This window comes from Penaeus chinensis, chromosome 19, assembly GCF_019202785.1.
Source record: "Penaeus chinensis breed Huanghai No. 1 chromosome 19, ASM1920278v2, whole genome shotgun sequence".
Lineage (NCBI taxonomy): Eukaryota > Metazoa > Arthropoda > Malacostraca > Decapoda > Penaeidae > Penaeus > Penaeus chinensis.
The window spans coordinates 21351127-21378375 of NC_061837.1; the positions used below are offsets into that span (position 1 = coordinate 21351127).

General features: G+C 37.2%; 17 non-coding genes across 17 annotated transcripts; all 17 read left to right on the plus strand.

Moving 5' to 3' along the window:
• The first annotated feature begins 906 nt into the window (after positions 1-906).
• Positions 907-1025, plus strand: LOC125035513. Its single transcript, XR_007115799.1, has one exon. It is a non-coding gene; the product is annotated as a 5S ribosomal RNA (ribosomal RNA).
• A 1390-nt stretch (positions 1026-2415) lies between these two features.
• LOC125035543 lies at positions 2416-2534 on the plus strand. The gene has a single exon (XR_007115828.1). It is a non-coding gene; the product is annotated as a 5S ribosomal RNA (ribosomal RNA).
• A 1447-nt stretch (positions 2535-3981) lies between these two features.
• On the plus strand, positions 3982-4100 carry LOC125035515. Its single transcript, XR_007115800.1, has one exon. It is a non-coding gene; the product is annotated as a 5S ribosomal RNA (ribosomal RNA).
• A 1390-nt stretch (positions 4101-5490) lies between these two features.
• Positions 5491-5609, plus strand: LOC125035488. The gene has a single exon (XR_007115777.1). It is a non-coding gene; the product is annotated as a 5S ribosomal RNA (ribosomal RNA).
• Positions 5610-7056: 1447 nt separating this feature from the next.
• Positions 7057-7175, plus strand: LOC125035516. Its single transcript, XR_007115801.1, has one exon. It is a non-coding gene; the product is annotated as a 5S ribosomal RNA (ribosomal RNA).
• A 1390-nt stretch (positions 7176-8565) lies between these two features.
• Positions 8566-8684, plus strand: LOC125035499. The gene has a single exon (XR_007115785.1). It is a non-coding gene; the product is annotated as a 5S ribosomal RNA (ribosomal RNA).
• Positions 8685-10131: 1447 nt separating this feature from the next.
• On the plus strand, positions 10132-10250 carry LOC125035517. Its single transcript, XR_007115802.1, has one exon. It is a non-coding gene; the product is annotated as a 5S ribosomal RNA (ribosomal RNA).
• A 1390-nt stretch (positions 10251-11640) lies between these two features.
• On the plus strand, positions 11641-11759 carry LOC125035500. Its single transcript, XR_007115786.1, has one exon. It is a non-coding gene; the product is annotated as a 5S ribosomal RNA (ribosomal RNA).
• A 1447-nt stretch (positions 11760-13206) lies between these two features.
• Positions 13207-13325, plus strand: LOC125035518. Its single transcript, XR_007115803.1, has one exon. It is a non-coding gene; the product is annotated as a 5S ribosomal RNA (ribosomal RNA).
• Positions 13326-14715: 1390 nt separating this feature from the next.
• On the plus strand, positions 14716-14834 carry LOC125035501. The gene has a single exon (XR_007115787.1). It is a non-coding gene; the product is annotated as a 5S ribosomal RNA (ribosomal RNA).
• A 1447-nt stretch (positions 14835-16281) lies between these two features.
• Positions 16282-16400, plus strand: LOC125035519. Its single transcript, XR_007115805.1, has one exon. It is a non-coding gene; the product is annotated as a 5S ribosomal RNA (ribosomal RNA).
• A 1390-nt stretch (positions 16401-17790) lies between these two features.
• LOC125035502 lies at positions 17791-17909 on the plus strand. The gene has a single exon (XR_007115788.1). It is a non-coding gene; the product is annotated as a 5S ribosomal RNA (ribosomal RNA).
• A 1447-nt stretch (positions 17910-19356) lies between these two features.
• LOC125035520 lies at positions 19357-19475 on the plus strand. The gene has a single exon (XR_007115806.1). It is a non-coding gene; the product is annotated as a 5S ribosomal RNA (ribosomal RNA).
• Positions 19476-20992: 1517 nt separating this feature from the next.
• LOC125035504 lies at positions 20993-21111 on the plus strand. Its single transcript, XR_007115789.1, has one exon. It is a non-coding gene; the product is annotated as a 5S ribosomal RNA (ribosomal RNA).
• A 1447-nt stretch (positions 21112-22558) lies between these two features.
• LOC125035522 lies at positions 22559-22677 on the plus strand. The gene has a single exon (XR_007115808.1). It is a non-coding gene; the product is annotated as a 5S ribosomal RNA (ribosomal RNA).
• A 1517-nt stretch (positions 22678-24194) lies between these two features.
• Positions 24195-24313, plus strand: LOC125035505. Its single transcript, XR_007115790.1, has one exon. It is a non-coding gene; the product is annotated as a 5S ribosomal RNA (ribosomal RNA).
• A 1447-nt stretch (positions 24314-25760) lies between these two features.
• Positions 25761-25879, plus strand: LOC125035523. The gene has a single exon (XR_007115809.1). It is a non-coding gene; the product is annotated as a 5S ribosomal RNA (ribosomal RNA).
• The last annotated feature ends 1370 nt before the right edge of the window (positions 25880-27249 follow it).

Below are 27249 nucleotides of genomic sequence, written 5' to 3' on the forward strand. Positions count from 1 at the left end.
GATTTGGTAATCAACCTTGGTATTCGGCATTACATCAAAATTCACAAGCATGATACACGAGAAGGAAAAGAATTCTGCTGCAGCCACTCCATTGTATCAAATATTGAAGTGAGATATAGAGCTGTCAGTGGGGATATTTTCTTACAACAAAGTGTCAGCGATCCTTGCTTGGCATTGGCATAAATATCGCTTTAGCGATTTACAAAGAATCCGAATATCAGAATTACCTTAGCCATTGTTTCAAGAACCTGTATATCGGTACCGCTTTAGACAATTCTGTGTATCGACGTCCATCGCTAAATGAGAGCAGCACCACTATTATGATTAGCATGGCAATAATCCTAATGTTGATAGCAACAATAACCGAACGCTATTAAAAATAGAGATAATGGTGATAATAAAGGAACTACAAGTAATAATCATAATGCAGATACAACTAATGATACTGATAATTCCAACAAAAATGGCAACATAATAACAGCAAAGAGTTGTATGAAAGTACTCAAGATTCAAGATTGACTAGCAATCTGCATTTCTGATTAGGACTAGCTATATCATTTAGCTCCTTCTAGTGACCGTGGCGGCAATGTACATTGTACGCAGATTTATAATCATTTTGCTCAGTTCCGTTTGCATTATTTGTAGACCCTGCATTGTTTACAGAGTGGCACAGCTCCAAAAATGGCACAAGGCTTAAGGCAGGTGCATACAAGTGATGACATTTGATTTAGCCTTGCTTATACTGCCGATAGTGGTCGGTTGTGATTGATGCATATATTGTGAGTGAGTATCTCAGTAATATGACTGGAATGTCATGATACTTCAGAATGCTGGCAAAATGAAAGCTACCTTATGAAGGCAAATTTGAGCAGACACACAAAGTTAGTTAATGTTGGACTGATGGATGCCAACGATCATACCACGTTGAAAGCACCGCTTCTCGTCCGATCAGCGAAGTTAAGCAGCGTTGGGTCTGGTCAGTACTTGGATGGGTGACCGCCTGGGAACACCAGATGCTGTTGGCATTTTATCATATACATGCTCGATATGTAATGTATTTCTTTTTGTCACTTTTAACGGCCCTTCTTCCATTTGATTAATAGATCAGTTGAAATTATACTTCTATCAATACGAAATAGAGTAAGAGCCAACACCGTCGGATTTAGAGTGAAGGATAAACAGAAAACGAATAGGGGTATAACTAAAGCAAAGTGATAGTGATGGTGTTATCAATAACCACATTAATAATGATATTAGCAACACAAATAAGAATAAGATCATTGTAATTATGATATCAGGCTAACAAAAAGACTCACGATCAAGTTTTAGCAATAGATTTGGCAGCAGTTTTGAAGCTTTGGTTCTGTACCATTCAGATCCGGAAAATGACAATACGATTACCATTACTACTACCTACATGAGCACTATGAGCGTAGCTGTCAGTTGTAAGTGTAATTGTTGTTACTGTGGCGTAGGAGACATCAGTAATATTCTTATGTTGAAATCATTTGGTAATCAATCTTGGTAATCTGCATTACATCAAAATTTACAAGCATGATACACGAGAAGAAAACAATTTCTGCTGCAGTCATTACATTGTATCAAACATTGAAGTCAGATACATGGCTGTCAGTGGGGACATTTTCTTACAACAAAGTGTCAGCGATACATGTATTCGTATAGATATCGCTTTAGCTATTTACAGAGAATCCGAATATCAGAATTCCCTTAGCCATTGTTTCAAGAACCTGTGTATCGGTATCGCTTTAGATAATTCTGTGTATCGATGTCCATCACTGATTATAGCAGCATCATTCTCATGATTACCATGGCAATAATCCTAATGTTGATGGCACCAATAACCGGACGCTATTAAACATAGAGATAAGGGTGATAATAAAGGAACTACAAGTAATAATGCAAATGCAAATGCAACTAATAATACTGATAATTCCAACAAAAGTGGCAACATAATAACAGCAAAGCGTTGTATGAAAGTACTCAAGATTCAAGATTGACTAGTAATCTGCATTTCTGATTAGGACTAGCTATATCATTTAGCTCCTTCTCGTGACCGTGGCGGCAATGTACATTGTACACAGATTTATAAGCATGTGCAATATCATTTTGCTCAGTTTCTTATGCATTATGTGTAGACCCTGCATTGTTTACAGAGTTGCACAGCTCCAAAATTGGCAAAAGGCTTTTAAGGCAGCTGCATAAAAGTGCTGACAAGTGATTTAGCGTTGCTTATAGTGCCGATAGTGGTCGGTTGTGATTGATGCATATATTGTGAGCATCTCAGTAATATGACTGGGATGTCATGATAATTCAGAATGCTGCCAAAATGAAAGATACATCATGAATGAAAATTTGAGCAGACACACAAGGTTAGTTAATGTTGGACTGGTAGATGCCAACGATCATACCACGTTGAAAGCACCGCTTCTCGTCCGATCAGCGAAGTTAAGCAGCGTTGGGTCTGGTCAGTACTTGGATGGGTGACCGCCTGGGAACACCAGATGCCGTTGGCATTTTATTATATATATGCTAAATGTGTTATGTCTTTCTTTGTCACTTGTAACAGCCCTGCTTCTAGTTGATTAATACATCAATTGAAATTATACTTCTGTCAATGCGAAATAGAGTAAGAGCCAACGCCGTCGGATTTAGAGTGAAGGATGGTCACGCTTTCAAATGATTATTATGCCCTTTATATGATCTCTATCATTAATTTCATCTAATTGTTAACTTACCAATCATTACCTTTTGTGGTTGGATTACAATTACATTTATTGTCATCGACATGCCTACTGTTTAATTGTCATTCCAATTGTCACCATTAATGTTATCACCACCATTATAATGATCACTCATGATTTACATTAATCATTACAGTACCATCATCACCATCATTGCCATGACAATAATGATAATGTTGATAACAGCAATAATCACTCTTGATACTTAATAACACTCTTAATACACAGAGTACTATGAGCGTAGCTGTCAGTTGTAAGTGTAATTGTTGTTACTGTGGCGTAGGAGACATCAGTAATATTCTTATGTTGCAATGATTTGGTAATCAACCTTGGTATTCGGCATTACATCAAAATTCACAAGCATGATACACGAGAAGGAAAAGAATTCTGCTGCAGCCACTCCATTGTATCAAATATTGAAGTGAGATATAGAGCTGTCAGTGGGGATATTTTCTTACAACAAAGTGTCAGCGATCCTTGCTTGGCATTGGCATAAATATCGCTTTAGCGATTTACAAAGAATCCGAATATCAGAATTACCTTAGCCATTGTTTCAAGAACCTGTATATCGGTACCGCTTTAGACAATTCTGTGTATCGACGTCCATCGCTAAATGAGAGCAGCACCACTATTATGATTAGCATGGCAATAATCCTAATGTTGATAGCAACAATAACCGAACGCTATTAAAAATAGAGATAATGGTGATAATAAAGGAACTACAAGTAATAATCATAATGCAGATACAACTAATGATACTGATAATTCCAACAAAAATGGCAACATAATAACAGCAAAGAGTTGTATGAAAGTACTCAAGATTCAAGATTGACTAGCAATCTGCATTTCTGATTAGGACTAGCTATATCATTTAGCTCCTTCTAGTGACCGTGGCGGCAATGTACATTGTACGCAGATTTATAATCATTTTGCTCAGTTCCGTTTGCATTATTTGTAGACCCTGCATTGTTTACAGAGTGGCACAGCTCCAAAAATGGCACAAGGCTTAAGGCAGGTGCATACAAGTGATGACATTTGATTTAGCCTTGCTTATACTGCCGATAGTGGTCGGTTGTGATTGATGCATATATTGTGAGTGAGTATCTCAGTAATATGACTGGAATGTCATGATACTTCAGAATGCTGGCAAAATGAAAGCTACCTTATGAAGGCAAATTTGAGCAGACACACAAAGTTAGTTAATGTTGGACTGATGGATGCCAACGATCATACCACGTTGAAAGCACCGCTTCTCGTCCGATCAGCGAAGTTAAGCAGCGTTGGGTCTGGTCAGTACTTGGATGGGTGACCGCCTGGGAACACCAGATGCTGTTGGCATTTTATCATATACATGCTCGATATGTAATGTATTTCTTTTTGTCACTTTTAACGGCCCTTCTTCCATTTGATTAATAGATCAGTTGAAATTATACTTCTATCAATACGAAATAGAGTAAGAGCCAACACCGTCGGATTTAGAGTGAAGGATAAACAGAAAACGAATAGGGGTATAACTAAAGCAAAGTGATAGTGATGGTGTTATCAATAACCACATTAATAATGATATTAGCAACACAAATAAGAATAAGATCATTGTAATTATGATATCAGGCTAACAAAAAGACTCACGATCAAGTTTTAGCAATAGATTTGGCAGCAGTTTTGAAGCTTTGGTTCTGTACCATTCAGATCCGGAAAATGACAATACGATTACCATTACTACTACCTACATGAGCACTATGAGCGTAGCTGTCAGTTGTAAGTGTAATTGTTGTTACTGTGGCGTAGGAGACATCAGTAATATTCTTATGTTGAAATCATTTGGTAATCAATCTTGGTAATCTGCATTACATCAAAATTTACAAGCATGATACACGAGAAGAAAACAATTTCTGCTGCAGTCATTACATTGTATCAAACATTGAAGTCAGATACATGGCTGTCAGTGGGGACATTTTCTTACAACAAAGTGTCAGCGATACATGTATTCGTATAGATATCGCTTTAGCTATTTACAGAGAATCCGAATATCAGAATTCCCTTAGCCATTGTTTCAAGAACCTGTGTATCGGTATCGCTTTAGATAATTCTGTGTATCGATGTCCATCACTGATTATAGCAGCATCATTCTCATGATTACCATGGCAATAATCCTAATGTTGATGGCACCAATAACCGGACGCTATTAAACATAGAGATAAGGGTGATAATAAAGGAACTACAAGTAATAATGCAAATGCAAATGCAACTAATAATACTGATAATTCCAACAAAAGTGGCAACATAATAACAGCAAAGCGTTGTATGAAAGTACTCAAGATTCAAGATTGACTAGTAATCTGCATTTCTGATTAGGACTAGCTATATCATTTAGCTCCTTCTCGTGACCGTGGCGGCAATGTACATTGTACACAGATTTATAAGCATGTGCAATATCATTTTGCTCAGTTTCTTATGCATTATGTGTAGACCCTGCATTGTTTACAGAGTTGCACAGCTCCAAAATTGGCAAAAGGCTTTTAAGGCAGCTGCATAAAAGTGCTGACAAGTGATTTAGCGTTGCTTATAGTGCCGATAGTGGTCGGTTGTGATTGATGCATATATTGTGAGCATCTCAGTAATATGACTGGGATGTCATGATAATTCAGAATGCTGCCAAAATGAAAGATACATCATGAATGAAAATTTGAGCAGACACACAAGGTTAGTTAATGTTGGACTGGTAGATGCCAACGATCATACCACGTTGAAAGCACCGCTTCTCGTCCGATCAGCGAAGTTAAGCAGCGTTGGGTCTGGTCAGTACTTGGATGGGTGACCGCCTGGGAACACCAGATGCCGTTGGCATTTTATTATATATATGCTAAATGTGTTATGTCTTTCTTTGTCACTTGTAACAGCCCTGCTTCTAGTTGATTAATACATCAATTGAAATTATACTTCTGTCAATGCGAAATAGAGTAAGAGCCAACGCCGTCGGATTTAGAGTGAAGGATGGTCACGCTTTCAAATGATTATTATGCCCTTTATATGATCTCTATCATTAATTTCATCTAATTGTTAACTTACCAATCATTACCTTTTGTGGTTGGATTACAATTACATTTATTGTCATCGACATGCCTACTGTTTAATTGTCATTCCAATTGTCACCATTAATGTTATCACCACCATTATAATGATCACTCATGATTTACATTAATCATTACAGTACCATCATCACCATCATTGCCATGACAATAATGATAATGTTGATAACAGCAATAATCACTCTTGATACTTAATAACACTCTTAATACACAGAGTACTATGAGCGTAGCTGTCAGTTGTAAGTGTAATTGTTGTTACTGTGGCGTAGGAGACATCAGTAATATTCTTATGTTGCAATGATTTGGTAATCAACCTTGGTATTCGGCATTACATCAAAATTCACAAGCATGATACACGAGAAGGAAAAGAATTCTGCTGCAGCCACTCCATTGTATCAAATATTGAAGTGAGATATAGAGCTGTCAGTGGGGATATTTTCTTACAACAAAGTGTCAGCGATCCTTGCTTGGCATTGGCATAAATATCGCTTTAGCGATTTACAAAGAATCCGAATATCAGAATTACCTTAGCCATTGTTTCAAGAACCTGTATATCGGTACCGCTTTAGACAATTCTGTGTATCGACGTCCATCGCTAAATGAGAGCAGCACCACTATTATGATTAGCATGGCAATAATCCTAATGTTGATAGCAACAATAACCGAACGCTATTAAAAATAGAGATAATGGTGATAATAAAGGAACTACAAGTAATAATCATAATGCAGATACAACTAATGATACTGATAATTCCAACAAAAATGGCAACATAATAACAGCAAAGAGTTGTATGAAAGTACTCAAGATTCAAGATTGACTAGCAATCTGCATTTCTGATTAGGACTAGCTATATCATTTAGCTCCTTCTAGTGACCGTGGCGGCAATGTACATTGTACGCAGATTTATAATCATTTTGCTCAGTTCCGTTTGCATTATTTGTAGACCCTGCATTGTTTACAGAGTGGCACAGCTCCAAAAATGGCACAAGGCTTAAGGCAGGTGCATACAAGTGATGACATTTGATTTAGCCTTGCTTATACTGCCGATAGTGGTCGGTTGTGATTGATGCATATATTGTGAGTGAGTATCTCAGTAATATGACTGGAATGTCATGATACTTCAGAATGCTGGCAAAATGAAAGCTACCTTATGAAGGCAAATTTGAGCAGACACACAAAGTTAGTTAATGTTGGACTGATGGATGCCAACGATCATACCACGTTGAAAGCACCGCTTCTCGTCCGATCAGCGAAGTTAAGCAGCGTTGGGTCTGGTCAGTACTTGGATGGGTGACCGCCTGGGAACACCAGATGCTGTTGGCATTTTATCATATACATGCTCGATATGTAATGTATTTCTTTTTGTCACTTTTAACGGCCCTTCTTCCATTTGATTAATAGATCAGTTGAAATTATACTTCTATCAATACGAAATAGAGTAAGAGCCAACACCGTCGGATTTAGAGTGAAGGATAAACAGAAAACGAATAGGGGTATAACTAAAGCAAAGTGATAGTGATGGTGTTATCAATAACCACATTAATAATGATATTAGCAACACAAATAAGAATAAGATCATTGTAATTATGATATCAGGCTAACAAAAAGACTCACGATCAAGTTTTAGCAATAGATTTGGCAGCAGTTTTGAAGCTTTGGTTCTGTACCATTCAGATCCGGAAAATGACAATACGATTACCATTACTACTACCTACATGAGCACTATGAGCGTAGCTGTCAGTTGTAAGTGTAATTGTTGTTACTGTGGCGTAGGAGACATCAGTAATATTCTTATGTTGAAATCATTTGGTAATCAATCTTGGTAATCTGCATTACATCAAAATTTACAAGCATGATACACGAGAAGAAAACAATTTCTGCTGCAGTCATTACATTGTATCAAACATTGAAGTCAGATACATGGCTGTCAGTGGGGACATTTTCTTACAACAAAGTGTCAGCGATACATGTATTCGTATAGATATCGCTTTAGCTATTTACAGAGAATCCGAATATCAGAATTCCCTTAGCCATTGTTTCAAGAACCTGTGTATCGGTATCGCTTTAGATAATTCTGTGTATCGATGTCCATCACTGATTATAGCAGCATCATTCTCATGATTACCATGGCAATAATCCTAATGTTGATGGCACCAATAACCGGACGCTATTAAACATAGAGATAAGGGTGATAATAAAGGAACTACAAGTAATAATGCAAATGCAAATGCAACTAATAATACTGATAATTCCAACAAAAGTGGCAACATAATAACAGCAAAGCGTTGTATGAAAGTACTCAAGATTCAAGATTGACTAGTAATCTGCATTTCTGATTAGGACTAGCTATATCATTTAGCTCCTTCTCGTGACCGTGGCGGCAATGTACATTGTACACAGATTTATAAGCATGTGCAATATCATTTTGCTCAGTTTCTTATGCATTATGTGTAGACCCTGCATTGTTTACAGAGTTGCACAGCTCCAAAATTGGCAAAAGGCTTTTAAGGCAGCTGCATAAAAGTGCTGACAAGTGATTTAGCGTTGCTTATAGTGCCGATAGTGGTCGGTTGTGATTGATGCATATATTGTGAGCATCTCAGTAATATGACTGGGATGTCATGATAATTCAGAATGCTGCCAAAATGAAAGATACATCATGAATGAAAATTTGAGCAGACACACAAGGTTAGTTAATGTTGGACTGGTAGATGCCAACGATCATACCACGTTGAAAGCACCGCTTCTCGTCCGATCAGCGAAGTTAAGCAGCGTTGGGTCTGGTCAGTACTTGGATGGGTGACCGCCTGGGAACACCAGATGCCGTTGGCATTTTATTATATATATGCTAAATGTGTTATGTCTTTCTTTGTCACTTGTAACAGCCCTGCTTCTAGTTGATTAATACATCAATTGAAATTATACTTCTGTCAATGCGAAATAGAGTAAGAGCCAACGCCGTCGGATTTAGAGTGAAGGATGGTCACGCTTTCAAATGATTATTATGCCCTTTATATGATCTCTATCATTAATTTCATCTAATTGTTAACTTACCAATCATTACCTTTTGTGGTTGGATTACAATTACATTTATTGTCATCGACATGCCTACTGTTTAATTGTCATTCCAATTGTCACCATTAATGTTATCACCACCATTATAATGATCACTCATGATTTACATTAATCATTACAGTACCATCATCACCATCATTGCCATGACAATAATGATAATGTTGATAACAGCAATAATCACTCTTGATACTTAATAACACTCTTAATACACAGAGTACTATGAGCGTAGCTGTCAGTTGTAAGTGTAATTGTTGTTACTGTGGCGTAGGAGACATCAGTAATATTCTTATGTTGCAATGATTTGGTAATCAACCTTGGTATTCGGCATTACATCAAAATTCACAAGCATGATACACGAGAAGGAAAAGAATTCTGCTGCAGCCACTCCATTGTATCAAATATTGAAGTGAGATATAGAGCTGTCAGTGGGGATATTTTCTTACAACAAAGTGTCAGCGATCCTTGCTTGGCATTGGCATAAATATCGCTTTAGCGATTTACAAAGAATCCGAATATCAGAATTACCTTAGCCATTGTTTCAAGAACCTGTATATCGGTACCGCTTTAGACAATTCTGTGTATCGACGTCCATCGCTAAATGAGAGCAGCACCACTATTATGATTAGCATGGCAATAATCCTAATGTTGATAGCAACAATAACCGAACGCTATTAAAAATAGAGATAATGGTGATAATAAAGGAACTACAAGTAATAATCATAATGCAGATACAACTAATGATACTGATAATTCCAACAAAAATGGCAACATAATAACAGCAAAGAGTTGTATGAAAGTACTCAAGATTCAAGATTGACTAGCAATCTGCATTTCTGATTAGGACTAGCTATATCATTTAGCTCCTTCTAGTGACCGTGGCGGCAATGTACATTGTACGCAGATTTATAATCATTTTGCTCAGTTCCGTTTGCATTATTTGTAGACCCTGCATTGTTTACAGAGTGGCACAGCTCCAAAAATGGCACAAGGCTTAAGGCAGGTGCATACAAGTGATGACATTTGATTTAGCCTTGCTTATACTGCCGATAGTGGTCGGTTGTGATTGATGCATATATTGTGAGTGAGTATCTCAGTAATATGACTGGAATGTCATGATACTTCAGAATGCTGGCAAAATGAAAGCTACCTTATGAAGGCAAATTTGAGCAGACACACAAAGTTAGTTAATGTTGGACTGATGGATGCCAACGATCATACCACGTTGAAAGCACCGCTTCTCGTCCGATCAGCGAAGTTAAGCAGCGTTGGGTCTGGTCAGTACTTGGATGGGTGACCGCCTGGGAACACCAGATGCTGTTGGCATTTTATCATATACATGCTCGATATGTAATGTATTTCTTTTTGTCACTTTTAACGGCCCTTCTTCCATTTGATTAATAGATCAGTTGAAATTATACTTCTATCAATACGAAATAGAGTAAGAGCCAACACCGTCGGATTTAGAGTGAAGGATAAACAGAAAACGAATAGGGGTATAACTAAAGCAAAGTGATAGTGATGGTGTTATCAATAACCACATTAATAATGATATTAGCAACACAAATAAGAATAAGATCATTGTAATTATGATATCAGGCTAACAAAAAGACTCACGATCAAGTTTTAGCAATAGATTTGGCAGCAGTTTTGAAGCTTTGGTTCTGTACCATTCAGATCCGGAAAATGACAATACGATTACCATTACTACTACCTACATGAGCACTATGAGCGTAGCTGTCAGTTGTAAGTGTAATTGTTGTTACTGTGGCGTAGGAGACATCAGTAATATTCTTATGTTGAAATCATTTGGTAATCAATCTTGGTAATCTGCATTACATCAAAATTTACAAGCATGATACACGAGAAGAAAACAATTTCTGCTGCAGTCATTACATTGTATCAAACATTGAAGTCAGATACATGGCTGTCAGTGGGGACATTTTCTTACAACAAAGTGTCAGCGATACATGTATTCGTATAGATATCGCTTTAGCTATTTACAGAGAATCCGAATATCAGAATTCCCTTAGCCATTGTTTCAAGAACCTGTGTATCGGTATCGCTTTAGATAATTCTGTGTATCGATGTCCATCACTGATTATAGCAGCATCATTCTCATGATTACCATGGCAATAATCCTAATGTTGATGGCACCAATAACCGGACGCTATTAAACATAGAGATAAGGGTGATAATAAAGGAACTACAAGTAATAATGCAAATGCAAATGCAACTAATAATACTGATAATTCCAACAAAAGTGGCAACATAATAACAGCAAAGCGTTGTATGAAAGTACTCAAGATTCAAGATTGACTAGTAATCTGCATTTCTGATTAGGACTAGCTATATCATTTAGCTCCTTCTCGTGACCGTGGCGGCAATGTACATTGTACACAGATTTATAAGCATGTGCAATATCATTTTGCTCAGTTTCTTATGCATTATGTGTAGACCCTGCATTGTTTACAGAGTTGCACAGCTCCAAAATTGGCAAAAGGCTTTTAAGGCAGCTGCATAAAAGTGCTGACAAGTGATTTAGCGTTGCTTATAGTGCCGATAGTGGTCGGTTGTGATTGATGCATATATTGTGAGCATCTCAGTAATATGACTGGGATGTCATGATAATTCAGAATGCTGCCAAAATGAAAGATACATCATGAATGAAAATTTGAGCAGACACACAAGGTTAGTTAATGTTGGACTGGTAGATGCCAACGATCATACCACGTTGAAAGCACCGCTTCTCGTCCGATCAGCGAAGTTAAGCAGCGTTGGGTCTGGTCAGTACTTGGATGGGTGACCGCCTGGGAACACCAGATGCCGTTGGCATTTTATTATATATATGCTAAATGTGTTATGTCTTTCTTTGTCACTTGTAACAGCCCTGCTTCTAGTTGATTAATACATCAATTGAAATTATACTTCTGTCAATGCGAAATAGAGTAAGAGCCAACGCCGTCGGATTTAGAGTGAAGGATGGTCACGCTTTCAAATGATTATTATGCCCTTTATATGATCTCTATCATTAATTTCATCTAATTGTTAACTTACCAATCATTACCTTTTGTGGTTGGATTACAATTACATTTATTGTCATCGACATGCCTACTGTTTAATTGTCATTCCAATTGTCACCATTAATGTTATCACCACCATTATAATGATCACTCATGATTTACATTAATCATTACAGTACCATCATCACCATCATTGCCATGACAATAATGATAATGTTGATAACAGCAATAATCACTCTTGATACTTAATAACACTCTTAATACACAGAGTACTATGAGCGTAGCTGTCAGTTGTAAGTGTAATTGTTGTTACTGTGGCGTAGGAGACATCAGTAATATTCTTATGTTGCAATGATTTGGTAATCAACCTTGGTATTCGGCATTACATCAAAATTCACAAGCATGATACACGAGAAGGAAAAGAATTCTGCTGCAGCCACTCCATTGTATCAAATATTGAAGTGAGATATAGAGCTGTCAGTGGGGATATTTTCTTACAACAAAGTGTCAGCGATCCTTGCTTGGCATTGGCATAAATATCGCTTTAGCGATTTACAAAGAATCCGAATATCAGAATTACCTTAGCCATTGTTTCAAGAACCTGTATATCGGTACCGCTTTAGACAATTCTGTGTATCGACGTCCATCGCTAAATGAGAGCAGCACCACTATTATGATTAGCATGGCAATAATCCTAATGTTGATAGCAACAATAACCGAACGCTATTAAAAATAGAGATAATGGTGATAATAAAGGAACTACAAGTAATAATCATAATGCAGATACAACTAATGATACTGATAATTCCAACAAAAATGGCAACATAATAACAGCAAAGAGTTGTATGAAAGTACTCAAGATTCAAGATTGACTAGCAATCTGCATTTCTGATTAGGACTAGCTATATCATTTAGCTCCTTCTAGTGACCGTGGCGGCAATGTACATTGTACGCAGATTTATAATCATTTTGCTCAGTTCCGTTTGCATTATTTGTAGACCCTGCATTGTTTACAGAGTGGCACAGCTCCAAAAATGGCACAAGGCTTAAGGCAGGTGCATACAAGTGATGACATTTGATTTAGCCTTGCTTATACTGCCGATAGTGGTCGGTTGTGATTGATGCATATATTGTGAGTGAGTATCTCAGTAATATGACTGGAATGTCATGATACTTCAGAATGCTGGCAAAATGAAAGCTACCTTATGAAGGCAAATTTGAGCAGACACACAAAGTTAGTTAATGTTGGACTGATGGATGCCAACGATCATACCACGTTGAAAGCACCGCTTCTCGTCCGATCAGCGAAGTTAAGCAGCGTTGGGTCTGGTCAGTACTTGGATGGGTGACCGCCTGGGAACACCAGATGCTGTTGGCATTTTATCATATACATGCTCGATATGTAATGTATTTCTTTTTGTCACTTTTAACGGCCCTTCTTCCATTTGATTAATAGATCAGTTGAAATTATACTTCTATCAATACGAAATAGAGTAAGAGCCAACACCGTCGGATTTAGAGTGAAGGATAAACAGAAAACGAATAGGGGTATAACTAAAGCAAAGTGATAGTGATGGTGTTATCAATAACCACATTAATAATGATATTAGCAACACAAATAAGAATAAGATCATTGTAATTATGATATCAGGCTAACAAAAAGACTCACGATCAAGTTTTAGCAATAGATTTGGCAGCAGTTTTGAAGCTTTGGTTCTGTACCATTCAGATCCGGAAAATGACAATACGATTACCATTACTACTACCTACATGAGCACTATGAGCGTAGCTGTCAGTTGTAAGTGTAATTGTTGTTACTGTGGCGTAGGAGACATCAGTAATATTCTTATGTTGAAATCATTTGGTAATCAATCTTGGTAATCTGCATTACATCAAAATTTACAAGCATGATACACGAGAAGAAAACAATTTCTGCTGCAGTCATTACATTGTATCAAACATTGAAGTCAGATACATGGCTGTCAGTGGGGACATTTTCTTACAACAAAGTGTCAGCGATACATGTATTCGTATAGATATCGCTTTAGCTATTTACAGAGAATCCGAATATCAGAATTCCCTTAGCCATTGTTTCAAGAACCTGTGTATCGGTATCGCTTTAGATAATTCTGTGTATCGATGTCCATCACTGATTATAGCAGCATCATTCTCATGATTACCATGGCAATAATCCTAATGTTGATGGCACCAATAACCGGACGCTATTAAACATAGAGATAAGGGTGATAATAAAGGAACTACAAGTAATAATGCAAATGCAAATGCAACTAATAATACTGATAATTCCAACAAAAGTGGCAACATAATAACAGCAAAGCGTTGTATGAAAGTACTCAAGATTCAAGATTGACTAGTAATCTGCATTTCTGATTAGGACTAGCTATATCATTTAGCTCCTTCTCGTGACCGTGGCGGCAATGTACATTGTACACAGATTTATAAGCATGTGCAATATCATTTTGCTCAGTTTCTTATGCATTATGTGTAGACCCTGCATTGTTTACAGAGTTGCACAGCTCCAAAATTGGCAAAAGGCTTTTAAGGCAGCTGCATAAAAGTGCTGACAAGTGATTTAGCGTTGCTTATAGTGCCGATAGTGGTCGGTTGTGATTGATGCATATATTGTGAGCATCTCAGTAATATGACTGGGATGTCATGATAATTCAGAATGCTGCCAAAATGAAAGATACATCATGAATGAAAATTTGAGCAGACACACAAGGTTAGTTAATGTTGGACTGGTAGATGCCAACGATCATACCACGTTGAAAGCACCGCTTCTCGTCCGATCAGCGAAGTTAAGCAGCGTTGGGTCTGGTCAGTACTTGGATGGGTGACCGCCTGGGAACACCAGATGCCGTTGGCATTTTATTATATATATGCTAAATGTGTTATGTCTTTCTTTGTCACTTGTAACAGCCCTGCTTCTAGTTGATTAATACATCAATTGAAATTATACTTCTGTCAATGCGAAATAGAGTAAGAGCCAACGCCGTCGGATTTAGAGTGAAGGATGGTCACGCTTTCAAATGATTATTATGCCCTTTATATGATCTCTATCATTAATTTCATCTAATTGTTAACTTACCAATCATTACCTTTTGTGGTTGGATTACAATTACATTTATTGTCATCGACATGCCTACTGTTTAATTGTCATTCCAATTGTCACCATTAATGTTATCACCACCATTATAATGATCACTCATGATTTACATTAATCATTACAGTACCATCATCACCATCATTGCCATGACAATAATGATAATGTTGATAACAGCAATAATCACTCTTGATACTTAATAACACTCTTAATACACAGAGTACTATGAGCGTAGCTGTCAGTTGTAAGTGTAATTGTTGTTACTGTGGCGTAGGAGACATCAGTAATATTCTTATGTTGCAATGATTTGGTAATCAACCTTGGTATTCGGCATTACATCAAAATTCACAAGCATGATACACGAGAAGGAAAAGAATTCTGCTGCAGCCACTCCATTGTATCAAATATTGAAGTGAGATATAGAGCTGTCAGTGGGGATATTTTCTTACAACAAAGTGTCAGCGATCCTTGCTTGGCATTGGCATAAATATCGCTTTAGCGATTTACAAAGAATCCGAATATCAGAATTACCTTAGCCATTGTTTCAAGAACCTGTATATCGGTACCGCTTTAGACAATTCTGTGTATCGACGTCCATCGCTAAATGAGAGCAGCACCACTATTATGATTAGCATGGCAATAATCCTAATGTTGATAGCAACAATAACCGAACGCTATTAAAAATAGAGATAATGGTGATAATAAAGGAAATACAAGTAATAATCATAATGCAGATACAACTAATGATACTGATAATTCCAACAAAAATGGCAACATAATAACAGCAAAGAGTTGTATGAAAGTACTCAAGATTCAAGATTGACTAGCAATCTGCATTTCTGATTAGGACTAGCTATATCATTTAGCTCCTTCTAGTGACCGTGGCGGCAATGTACATTGTACGCAGATTTATAATCATTTTGCTCAGTTCCGTTTGCATTATTTGTAGACCCTGCATTGTTTACAGAGTGGCACAGCTCCAAAAATGGCACAAGGCTTAAGGCAGGTGCATACAAGTGATGACATTTGATTTAGCCTTGCTTATACTGCCGATAGTGGTCGGTTGTGATTGATGCATATATTGTGAGTGAGTATCTCAGTAATATGACTGGAATGTCATGATACTTCAGAATGCTGGCAAAATGAAAGCTACCTTATGAAGGCAAATTTGAGCAGACACACAAAGTTAGTTAATGTTGGACTGATGGATGCCAACGATCATACCACGTTGAAAGCACCGCTTCTCGTCCGATCAGCGAAGTTAAGCAGCGTTGGGTCTGGTCAGTACTTGGATGGGTGACCGCCTGGGAACACCAGATGCTGTTGGCATTTTATCATATACATGCTCGATATGTAATGTATTTCTTTTTGTCACTTTTAACGGCCCTTCTTCCATTTGATTAATAGATCAGTTGAAATTATACTTCTATCAATACGAAATAGAGTAAGAGCCAACACCGTCGGATTTAGAGTGAAGGATAAACAGAAAACGAATAGGGGTATAACTAAAGCAAAGTGATAGTGATGGTGTTATCAATAACCACATTAATAATGATATTAGCAACACAAATAAGAATAAGATCATTGTAATTATGATATCAGGCTAACAAAAAGACTCACGATCAAGTTTTAGCAATAGATTTGGCAGCAGTTTTGAAGCTTTGGTTCTGTACCATTCAGATCCGGAAAATGACAATACGATTACCATTACTACTACCTACATGAGCACTATGAGCGTAGCTGTCAGTTGTAAGTGTAATTGTTGTTACTGTGGCGTAGGAGACATCAGTAATATTCTTATGTTGAAATCATTTGGTAATCAATCTTGGTAATCTGCATTACATCAAAATTTACAAGCATGATACACGAGAAGAAAACAATTTCTGCTGCAGTCATTACATTGTATCAAACATTGAAGTCAGATACATGGCTGTCAGTGGGGACATTTTCTTACAACAAAGTGTCAGCGATACATGTATTCGTATAGATATCGCTTTAGCTATTTACAGAGAATCCGAATATCAGAATTCCCTTAGCCATTGTTTCAAGAACCTGTGTATCGGTATCGCTTTAGATAATTCTGTGTATCGATGTCCATCACTGATTATAGCAGCATCATTCTCATGATTACCATGGCAATAATCCTAATGTTGATGGCACCAATAACCGGACGCTATTAAACATAGAGATAAGGGTGATAATAAAGGAACTACAAGTAATAATGCAAATGCAAATGCAACTAATAATACTGATAATTCCAACAAAAGTGGCAACATAATAACAGCAAAGCGTTGTATGAAAGTACTCAAGATTCAAGATTGACTAGTAATCTGCATTTCTGATTAGGACTAGCTATATCATTTAGCTCCTTCTCGTGACCGTGGCGGCAATGTACATTGTACACAGATTTATAAGCATGTGCAATATCATTTTGCTCAGTTTCTTATGCATTATGTGTAGACCCTGCATTGTTTACAGAGTTGCACAGCTCCAAAATTGGCAAAAGGCTTTTAAGGCAGCTGCATAAAAGTGCTGACAAGTGATTTAGCGTTGCTTATAGTGCCGATAGTGGTCGGTTGTGATTGATGCATATATTGTGAGCATCTCAGTAATATGACTGGGATGTCATGATAATTCAGAATGCTGCCAAAATGAAAGATACATCATGAATGAAAATTTGAGCAGACACACAAGGTTAGTTAATGTTGGACTGGTAGATGCCAACGATCATACCACGTTGAAAGCACCGCTTCTCGTCCGATCAGCGAAGTTAAGCAGCGTTGGGTCTGGTCAGTACTTGGATGGGTGACCGCCTGGGAACACCAGATGCCGTTGGCATTTTATTATATATATGCTAAATGTGTTATGTCTTTCTTTGTCACTTGTAACAGCCCTGCTTCTAGTTGATTAATACATCAATTGAAATTATACTTCTGTCAATGCGAAATAGAGTAAGAGCCAACGCCGTCGGATTTAGAGTGAAGGATGGTCACGCTTTCAAATGATTATTATGCCCTTTATATGATCTCTATCATTAATTTCATCTAATTGTTAACTTACCAATCATTACCTTTTGTGGTTGGATTACAATTACATTTATTGTCATCGACATGCCTACTGTTTAATTGTCATTCCAATTGTCACCATTAATGTTATCACCACCATTATAATGATCACTCATGATTTACATTAATCATTACAGTACCATCATCACCATCATTGCCATGACAATAATGATAATGTTGATAACAGCAATAATCACTCTTGATACTTAATAACACTCTTAATACACAGAGTACTATGAGCGTAGCTGTCAGTTGTAAGTGTAATTGTTGTTACTGTGGCGTAGGAGACATCAGTAATATTCTTATGTTGCAATGATTTGGTAATCAACCTTGGTATTCGGCATTACATCAAAATTCACAAGCATGATACACGAGAAGGAAAAGAATTCTGCTGCAGCCACTCCATTGTATCAAATATTGAAGTGAGATATAGAGCTGTCAGTGGGGATATTTTCTTACAACAAAGTGTCAGCGATCCTTGCTTGGCATTCGCATAAATATCGCTTTAGCGATTTACAAAGAATCCGAATATCAGAATTACCTTAGCCATTGTTTCAAGAACCTGTATATCGGTACCGCTTTAGACAATTCTGTGTATCGACGTCCATCGCTAAATGAGAGCAGCACCACTATTATGATTAGCATGGCAATAATCCTAATGTTGATAGCAACAATAACCGAACGCTATTAAAAATAGAGATAATGGTGATAATAAAGGAAATACAAGTAATAATCATAATGCAGATACAACTAATGATACTGATAATTCCAACAAAAATGGCAACATAATAACAGCAAAGAGTTGTATGAAAGTACTCAAGATTCAAGATTGACTAGCAATCTGCATTTCTGATTAGGACTAGCTATATCATTTAGCTCCTTCTAGTGACCGTGGCGGCAATGTACATTGTACGCAGATTTATAATCATTTTGCTCAGTTCCGTTTGCATTATTTGTAGACCCTGCATTGTTTACAGAGTGGCACAGCTCCAAAAATGGCACAAGGCTTAAGGCAGGTGCATACAAGTGATGACATTTGATTTAGCCTTGCTTATACTGCCGATAGTGGTCGGTTGTGATTGATGCATATATTGTGAGTGAGTATCTCAGTAATATGACTGGAATGTCATGATACTTCAGAATGCTGGCAAAATGAAAGCTACCTTATGAAGGCAAATTTGAGCAGACACACAAAGTTAGTTAATGTTGGACTGATGGATGCCAACGATCATACCACGTTGAAAGCACCGCTTCTCGTCCGATCAGCGAAGTTAAGCAGCGTTGGGTCTGGTCAGTACTTGGATGGGTGACCGCCTGGGAACACCAGATGCTGTTGGCATTTTATCATATACATGCTCGATATGTAATGTATTTCTTTTTGTCACTTTTAACGGCCCTTCTTCCATTTGATTAATAGATCAGTTGAAATTATACTTCTATCAATACGAAATAGAGTAAGAGCCAACACCGTCGGATTTAGAGTGAAGGATAGACAGAAAACGAATAGGGGTATAACTAAAGCAAAGTGATAGTGATGGTGTTATCAATAACCACATTAATAATGATATTAGCAACACAAATAAGAATAAGATCATTGTAATTATGATATCAGGCTAACAAAAAGACTCACGATCAAGTTTTAGCAATAGATTTGGCAGCAGTTTTGAAGCTTTGGTTCTGTACCATTCAGATCCGGAAAATGACAATACGATTACCATTACTACTACCTACATGAGCACTATGAGCGTAGCTGTCAGTTGTAAGTGTAATTGTTGTTACTGTGGCGTAGGAGACATCAGTAATATTCTTATGTTGAAATCATTTGGTAATCAATCTTGGTAATCTGCATTACATCAAAATTTACAAGCATGATACACGAGAAGAAAACAATTTCTGCTGCAGTCATTACATTGTATCAAACATTGAAGTCAGATACATGGCTGTCAGTGGGGACATTTTCTTACAACAAAGTGTCAGCGATACATGTATTCGTATAGATATCGCTTTAGCTATTTACAGAGAATCCGAATATCAGAATTCCCTTAGCCATTGTTTCAAGAACCTGTGTATCGGTATCGCTTTAGATAATTCTGTGTATCGATGTCCATCACTGATTATAGCAGCATCATTCTCATGATTACCATGGCAATAATCCTAATGTTGATGGCACCAATAACCGGACGCTATTAAACATAGAGATAAGGGTGATAATAAAGGAACTACAAGTAATAATGCAAATGCAAATGCAACTAATAATACTGATAATTCCAACAAAAGTGGCAACATAATAACAGCAAAGCGTTGTATGAAAGTACTCAAGATTCAAGATTGACTAGTAATCTGCATTTCTGATTAGGACTAGCTATATCATTTAGCTCCTTCTCGTGACCGTGGCGGCAATGTACATTGTACACAGATTTATAAGCATGTGCAATATCATTTTGCTCAGTTTCTTATGCATTATGTGTAGACCCTGCATTGTTTACAGAGTTGCACAGCTCCAAAATTGGCAAAAGGCTTTTAAGGCAGCTGCATAAAAGTGCTGACAAGTGATTTAGCGTTGCTTATAGTGCCGATAGTGGTCGGTTGTGATTGATGCATATATTGTGAGCATCTCAGTAATATGACTGGGATGTCATGATAATTCAGAATGCTGCCAAAATGAAAGATACATCATGAATGAAAATTTGAGCAGACACACAAGGTTAGTTAATGTTGGACTGGTAGATGCCAACGATCATACCACGTTGAAAGCACCGCTTCTCGTCCGATCAGCGAAGCTGCCAAAATGAAAGATACATCATGAATGAAAATTTGAGCAGACACACAAGGTTAGTTAATGTTGGACTGGTAGATGCCAACGATCATACCACGTTGAAAGCACCGCTTCTCGTCCGATCAGCGAAGTTAAGCAGCGTTGGGTCTGGTCAGTACTTGGATGGGTGACCGCCTGGGAACACCAGATGCCGTTGGCATTTTATTATATATATGCTAAATGTGTTATGTCTTTCTTTGTCACTTGTAACAGCCCTGCTTCTAGTTGATTAATACATCAATTGAAATTATACTTCTGTCAATGCGAAATAGAGTAAGAGCCAACGCCGTCGGATTTAGAGTGAAGGATGGTCACGCTTTCAAATGATTATTATGCCCTTTATATGATCTCTATCATTAATTTCATCTAATTGTTAACTTACCAATCATTACCTTTTGTGGTTGGATTACAATTACATTTATTGTCATCGACATGCCTACTGTTTAATTGTCATTCCAATTGTCACCATTAATGTTATCACCACCATTATAATGATCACTCATGATTTACATTAATCATTACAGTACCATCATCACCATCATTGCCATGACAATAATGATAATGTTGATAACAGCAATAATCACTCTTGATACTTAATAACACTCTTAATACACAGAGTACTATGAGCGTAGCTGTCAGTTGTAAGTGTAATTGTTGTTACTGTGGCGTAGGAGACATCAGTAATATTCTTATGTTGCAATGATTTGGTAATCAACCTTGGTATTCGGCATTACATCAAAATTCACAAGCATGATACACGAGAAGGAAAAGAATTCTGCTGCAGCCACTCCATTGTATCAAATATTGAAGTGAGATATAGAGCTGTCAGTGGGGATATTTTCTTACAACAAAGTGTCAGCGATCCTTGCTTGGCATTCGCATAAATATCGCTTTAGCGATTTACAAAGAATCCGAATATCAGAATTACCTTAGCCATTGTTTCAAGAACCTGTATATCGGTACCGCTTTAGACAATTCTGTGTATCGACGTCCATCGCTAAATGAGAGCAGCACCATTATTATGATTAGCATGGCAATAATCCTAATGTTGATAGCAACAATAACCGAACGCTATTAAAAATAGAGATAATGGTGATAATAAAGGAAATACAAGTAATAATCATAATGCAGATACAACTAATGATACTGATAATTCCAACAAAAATGGCAACATAATAACAGCAAAGAGTTGTATGAAAGTACTCAAGATTCAAGATTGACTAGCAATCTGCATTTCTGATTAGGACTAGCTATATCATTTAGCTCCTTCTAGTGACCGTGGCGGCAATGTACATTGTACGCAGATTTATAATCATTTTGCTCAGTTCCGTTTGCATTATTTGTAGACCCTGCATTGTTTACAGAGTGGCACAGCTCCAAAAATGGCACAAGGCTTAAGGCAGGTGCATACAAGTGATGACATTTGATTTAGCCTTGCTTATACTGCCGATAGTGGTCGGTTGTGATTGATGCATATATTGTGAGTGAGTATCTCAGTAATATGACTGGAATGTCATGATACTTCAGAATGCTGGCAAAATGAAAGCTACCTTATGAAGGCAAATTTGAGCAGACACACAAAGTTAGTTAATGTTGGACTGATGGATGCCAACGATCATACCACGTTGAAAGCACCGCTTCTCGTCCGATCAGCGAAGTTAAGCAGCGTTGGGTCTGGTCAGTACTTGGATGGGTGACCGCCTGGGAACACCAGATGCTGTTGGCATTTTATCATATACATGCTCGATATGTAATGTATTTCTTTTTGTCACTTTTAACGGCCCTTCTTCCATTTGATTAATAGATCAGTTGCAATTATACTTCTATCAATACGAAATAGAGTAAGAGCCAACACCGTCGGATTTAGAGTGAAGGATAGACAGAAAACGAATAGGGGTATAACTAAAGCAAAGTGATAGTGATGGTGTTATCAATAACCACATTAATAATGATATTAGCAACACAAATAAGAATAAGATCATTGTAATTATGATATCAGGCTAACAAAAAGACTCACGATCAAGTTTTAGCAATAGATTTGGCAGCAGTTTTGAAGCTTTGGTTCTGTACCATTCAGATCCGGAAAATGACAATACGATTACCATTACTACTACCTACATGAGCACTATGAGCGTAGCTGTCAGTTGTAAGTGTAATTGTTGTTACTGTGGCGTAGGAGACATCAGTAATATTCTTATGTTGAAATCATTTGGTAATCAATCTTGGTAATCTGCATTACATCAAAATTTACAAGCATGATACACGAGAAGAAAACAATTTCTGCTGCAGTCATTACATTGTATCAAACATTGAAGTCAGATACATAGCTGTCAGTGGGGACATTTTCTTACAACAAAGTGTCAGCGATACATGTATTCGTATAGATATCGCTTTAGCTATTTACAGAGAATCCGAATATCAGAATTCCCTTAGCCATTGTTTCAAGAACCTGTGTATCGGTATCGCTTTAGATAATTCTGTGTATCGATGTCCATCACTGATTATAGCAGCATCATTCTCATGATTACCATGGCAATAATCCAAATGTTGATGGCACCAATAACCGGACGCTATTAAACATAGAGATAAGGGTGATAATAAAGGAACTACAAGTAATAATGCAAATGCAAATGCAACTAATAATACTGATAATTCCAACAAAAGTGGCAACATAATAACAGCAAAGTGTTGTATGAAAGTACTCAAGATTCAAGATTGACTAGTAATCTGCATTTCTGATTAGGACTAGCTATATCATTTAGCTCCTTCTCGTGACCGTGGCGACAATGTACATTGTACACAGATTTATAAGCATGTGCAATATCATTTTGCTCAGTTTCTTATGCATTATGTGTAGACCCTGCATTGTTTACAGAGTTGCACAGCTCCAAAATTGGCAAAAGGCTTTTAAGGCAGCTGCATAAAAGTGCTGACAAGTGATTTAGCGTTGCTTATAGTGCCGATAGTGGTCGGTTGTGATTGATGCATATATTGTGAGCATCTCAGTAATATGACTGGGATGTCATGATAATTCAGAATGCTGCCAAAATGAAAGATACATCATGAATGAAAATTTGAGCAGACACACAAGGTTAGTTAATGTTGGACTGGTAGATGCCAACGATCATACCACGTTGAAAGCACCGCTTCTCGTCCGATCAGCGAAGCTGCCAAAATGAAAGATACATCATGAATGAAAATTTGAGCAGACACACAAGGTTAGTTAATGTTGGACTGGTAGATGCCAACGATCATACCACGTTGAAAGCACCGCTTCTCGTCCGATCAGCGAAGTTAAGCAGCGTTGGGTCTGGTCAGTACTTGGATGGGTGACCGCCTGGGAACACCAGATGCCGTTGGCATTTTATTATATATATGCTAAATGTGTTATGTCTTTCTTTGTCACTTGTAACAGCCCTGCTTCTAGTTGATTAATACATCAATTGAAATTATACTTCTGTCAATGCGAAATAGAGTAAGAGCCAACGCCGTCGGATTTAGAGTGAAGGATGGTCACGCTTTCAAATGATTATTATGCCCTTTATATGATCTCTATCATTAATTTCATCTAATTGTTAACTTACCAATCATTACCTTTTGTGGTTGGATTACAATTACATTTATTGTCATCGACATGCCTACTGTTTAATTGTCATTCCAATTGTCACCATTAATGTTATCACCACCATTATAATGATCACTCATGATTTACATTAATCATTACAGTACCATCATCACCATCATTGCCATGACAATAATGATAATGTTGATAACAGCAATAATCACTCTTGATACTTAATAACACTCTTAATACACAGAGTACTATGAGCGTAGCTGTCAGTTGTAAGTGTAATTGTTGTTACTGTGGCGTAGGAGACATCAGTAATATTCTTATGTTGCAATGATTTGGTAATCAACCTTGGTATTCGGCATTACATCAAAATTCACAAGCATGATACACGAGAAGGAAAAGAATTCTGCTGCAGCCACTCCATTGTATCAAATATTGAAGTGAGATATAGAGCTGTCAGTGGGGATATTTTCTTACAACAAAGTGTCAGCGATCCTTGCTTGGCATTCGCATAAATATCGCTTTAGCGATTTACAAAGAATCCGAATATCAGAATTACCTTAGCCATTGTTTCAAGAACCTGTATATCGGTACCGCTTTAGACAATTCTGTGTATCGACGTCCATCGCTAAATGAGAGCAGCACCATTATTATGATTAGCATGGCAATAATCCTAATGTTGATAGCAACAATAACCGAACGCTATTAAAAATAGAGATAATGGTGATAATAAAGGAAATACAAGTAATAATCATAATGCAGATACAACTAATGATACTGATAATTCCAACAAAAATGGCAACATAATAACAGCAAAGAGTTGTATGAAAGTACTCAAGATTCAAGATTGACTAGCAATCTGCATTTCTGATTAGGACTAGCTATATCATTTAGCTCCTTCTAGTGACCGTGGCGGCAATGTACATTGTACGCAGATTTATAATCATTTTGCTCAGTTCCGTTTGCATTATTTGTAGACCCTGCATTGTTTACAGAGTGGCACAGCTCCAAAAATGGCACAAGGCTTAAGGCAGGTGCATACAAGTGATGACATTTGATTTAGCCTTGCTTATACTGCCGATAGTGGTCGGTTGTGATTGATGCATATATTGTGAGTGAGTATCTCAGTAATATGACTGGAATGTCATGATACTTCAGAATGCTGGCAAAATGAAAGCTACCTTATGAAGGCAAATTTGAGCAGACACACAAAGTTAGTTAATGTTGGACTGATGGATGCCAACGATCATACCACGTTGAAAGCACCGCTTCTCGTCCGATCAGCGAAGTTAAGCAGCGTTGGGTCTGGTCAGTACTTGGATGGGTGACCGCCTGGGAACACCAGATGCTGTTGGCATTTTATCATATACATGCTCGATATGTAATGTATTTCTTTTTGTCACTTTTAACGGCCCTTCTTCCATTTGATTAATAGATCAGTTGCAATTATACTTCTATCAATACGAAATAGAGTAAGAGCCAACACCGTCGGATTTAGAGTGAAGGATAGACAGAAAACGAATAGGGGTATAACTAAAGCAAAGTGATAGTGATGGTGTTATCAATAACCACATTAATAATGATATTAGCAACACAAATAAGAATAAGATCATTGTAATTATGATATCAGGCTAACAAAAAGACTCACGATCAAGTTTTAGCAATAGATTTGGCAGCAGTTTTGAAGCTTTGGTTCTGTACCATTCAGATCCGGAAAATGACAATACGATTACCATTACTACTACCTACATGAGCACTATGAGCGTAGCTGTCAGTTGTAAGTGTAATTGTTGTTACTGTGGCGTAGGAGACATCAGTAATATTCTTATGTTGAAATCATTTGGTAATCAATCTTGGTAATCTGCATTACATCAAAATTTACAAGCATGATACACGAGAAGAAAACAATTTCTGCTGCAGTCATTACATTGTATCAAACATTGAAGTCAGATACATAGCTGTCAGTGGGGACATTTTCTTACAACAAAGTGTCAGCGATACATGTATTCGTATAGATATCGCTTTAGCTATTTACAGAGAATCCGAATATCAGAATTCCCTTAGCCATTGTTTCAAGAACCTGTGTATCGGTATCGCTTTAGATAATTCTGTGTATCGATGTCCATCACTGATTATAGCAGCATCATTCTCATGATTACCATGGCAATAATCCTAATGTTGATGGCACCAATAACCGGACGCTATTAAACATAGAGATAAGGGTGATAATAAAGGAACTACAAGTAATAATGCAAATGCAAATGCAACTAATAATACTGATAATTCCAACAAAAGTGGCAACATAATAACAGCAAAGTGTTGTATGAAAGTACTCAAGATTCAAGATTGACTAGTAATCTGCATTTCTGATTAGGACTAGCTATATCATTTAGCTCCTTCTCGTGACCGTGGCGACAATGTACATTGTACACAGATTTATAAGCATGTGCAATATCATTTTGCTCAGTTTCTTATGCATTATGTGTAGACCCTGCATTGTTTACAGAGTTGCACAGCTCCAAAATTGGCAAAAGGCTTTTAAGGCAGCTGCATAAAAGTGCTGACAAGTGATTTAGCGTTGCTTATAGTGCCGATAGTGGTCGGTTGTGATTGATGCATATATTGTGAGCATCTCAGTAATATGACTGGGATGTCATGATAATTCAGAATGCTGCCAAAATGAAAGATACATCATGAATGAAAATTTGAGCAGACACACAAGGTTAG